The sequence below is a fragment of the Jaculus jaculus genome, chromosome 2 (genome assembly GCF_020740685.1).
Source record: "Jaculus jaculus isolate mJacJac1 chromosome 2, mJacJac1.mat.Y.cur, whole genome shotgun sequence".
Lineage (NCBI taxonomy): Eukaryota > Metazoa > Chordata > Mammalia > Rodentia > Dipodidae > Jaculus > Jaculus jaculus.
Window position 1 is genome coordinate 156486572 of NC_059103.1, and position 3175 is coordinate 156489746.

The following is a 3175-nucleotide window of genomic DNA, read 5'->3' on the forward strand; positions in this document are numbered from 1 at the left end:
TTGCCTAGGAAACTTCTTATTAGCCACAACCTTCACATAGCCCATCCCCCTGAGACCCTCTTCCCACCACTAGACCACCTGTCCCCTGTCCCCCACCATTGCCTACATGCTGTAATGAATGTCCCCATAACCAGGCATAGACTAGCAACCTTTAAACCCACCAATCCCCTTAGGGTCCTCTTCCCACCTTCAACTGCTTAGAAATCCATTTCCCTGTCAATAAACCAAGAACTGTTTACTGAAACTATCTCCTGAACATTTACTTTTGCACACTCACCACCCTGGTTGTCTGGGCACCTTCATGGGGACCGCAGCTGGCTCTGGAACAAGGACCCAGGAACCCACATCTCTCTACTTCAAGGCCAATATGAGATGAACCACATCACTCCACCACACACTCATGTCACACACTCTGCCTCAGCATGAGACCACAATAATGGAGCCAGCTATTTGCCCCTAAAATGTTTCTTTAAGGCATTTCCCATAGCAGCAAGAAAAAATCCACACAACAATCTATAAATATACCCACATTCTTATTCAAGTCCAGGGCTACATTGATAATCATATTTAAATCCATATCCATGCTCAGATCTCTATCAACCTCCAAATTATAATAAGCTCCTTATTGTTATGCATACCATCTAATGTCTCCATGGCTCAAGAAATCTACTAAGCAGTAAATGTTCAACTTCCTTTTTTTAATATTTTATTTATTTACTTATTTGAGAGAGAAAAGCAGAGAGAGAGAGGAAGATATAAAGATAGAGAATGGGTATGCCAGGGTCTCCAGCCACTGCAAATGAACTCCAGATGCATGCACCATCTTGTTCATCCAGCATATGTGGTTATTTGGGAATAGAACCTGGGTCCTTAGGTTTCACAGGCAGGTGCTTTAACCCCTAAGCTATCTCTCCAGCCCACTTTTCAATTTCTTAAACACCATGTACCAGACATTGTGAGAATGGCTCTAACTTCCTGTGAATATATATCCCAGGCACATACTCTAGCCACATCCTGTCACAGATAAGGAAACAGAAGCATAAAGAGCTCCAAAGGCCCTCAAGGGCAACTTGTTAGAGCTGTGGCTGATCTCAGACAGGCTGACTTTACTCTTCTTCGATACCTTGAGGTGTCCCTCCCTGCCATTGAGTGCAGAGAAGGGTGGGATGGGGACATGGTTTTAGTTTTCTTCACCTGGGTTCAGCTTCCTTTTTACGTGAAAATAGCTTTTATTTTTATAACAGAAACTCACCTGCTGCAATTTCCAAGTTATCCATTTAAAATGGATGAGTGATGTTGGAGAGATGGCTTAACAGTTAAGGCACTTTCCTGCAAAGCTTAAGGGCCTAAGTCCAACTCTCCAGGTCCCATGTAAGCCATACACACAAGGTGACAAAAGCATGCAAGGTCACACATGCACACAAGATGTCTCAAGTTCAACTGCAATAAATGAAGGCCCTAGAACACCAATTCTCTCTCTCCCTCTTCCTCTTTCTAATAAAAAACATAAATAAAAAATAAAATGGATTAATTACACTAGGAGGTGTCACACTGAGTATTTCATACATTATACAGGTGTTTAATGACCAAGGGAGATGGCACACGGAGTATTTTGTACATTATACAGGTATTTGTTGGATACCTAGGATACTTACTGAGAGTCAGTAATTGTTCTAGGAACATGCACTGCAATGGCTAATAAAAGAGGCCGTATGGCACCCATATAGATCTTAGATTTGACAAGAGGATTTGACTGTGATCAATACACACAGAAAATAAGTAGCAATATATTATTTTGAAATGTGATATTTTCAAGGTAAAAAAAAAATGTTAATCATGGCTAAAGGAATCAGGAGAACCTTAGGCAGGGTAAGAGACTGAAGATATGATCCTGTGCATGCACATCACTGGCAAAAGGAAATCTGAGCAAAGATTAAAGGAAGGTGCAAGACAGTGCCATGTGGCTGAGAAAGAGGGCCTCACTCAGGGTAATGTGGGGTTAGGGGTGCTAAAGCAACTGCTCAGACCAACCAATGAGCAGGACAGGAGTCAGCAGTGAGAACCACAGAGCCTCTCTGAGGTACCTAATCTGTCAGACTGTGGGGATAATTAAGTATGGCTTGGGCACAGACTGATAGCAGGGCCTGCTTGGCTCCTGTTTTTAATCCTGCGATCTACACAGTGGCTATGTGGATGGCCTCACATCCTCTGCTAATGGGAAATTAGTACCCTTGTCCCTGAGTTCTAAAGGATGTCACGCTCCATTCTCTCTGGGCTGAAACACTGCCCTCCTGTAATGTGGGCCACTTATGTGGGCTCGGGCACTGCTGTCACTATTGCTCTTCTGGGTTCAGTTGAAGTAGTGAGGCTGCACCCCCTGGTGCTAGTTGTGCTTGAGTGCCTGTGGGCTCACAGGTGGAGGATGTGCAGTGGTTCTGACATACTCTTCCCAAGCAGTGTGAATTCAGAAGTACCTCACCCACTCTTAAGATATCACCTGGATACTGCAGTCTGGGCTCTAGGAAAAGAATAGAGAACTTGGAAGAAGATTTAAGTTCCTGCTGTCCAGAATCCATGTGGACCCTCCAACCTGGCTGACGCCTGCAATAACTACAAACTTCCGGTAGCTACAGTGACTAATCCATGTACCCTCCCATCCATCTTTCCCCTGCAAAGGGGATTTGTCTTCCGCCAGCAAGGAGCCTCATAGGAATTGCCAGGGCACTTTGTTCACTTTTCTGCATTATCAGCCCAGTCTTACATGCTTCCAGTCACTCCTTGCTGCGTTCCCACATCCTCCCTTAGTCCTTCGCCACAAAGGGCAGTTGTCTACCTGTTGATTCAGTTCTTCTAGGTAAAGGCAGAAATGAGTCTTTCCATTTCTTTCATTCTCCTCAAGCTTTCCACATTCACTGTTTTAAGGCTTTTAGAGTTGTATTTATCAAACCAATTTGTAAGTATAGAAAACCTATTTTTCATTTAGTTTATTATTCATTAAGTTAGAGCATCTATACTAATGAGGAATATTAAGTTAAAATGTGTACCTTAAATGTGAACAAGCCTACAAAAGTAATCCTACCCATTTCTTCTCTCTTGTATTTGGTTACCATCTCAAGATTATAGGGCCCAATGTTAAATGAAATTCTAGCTCTAACTACAACTCGAACCACTGTAT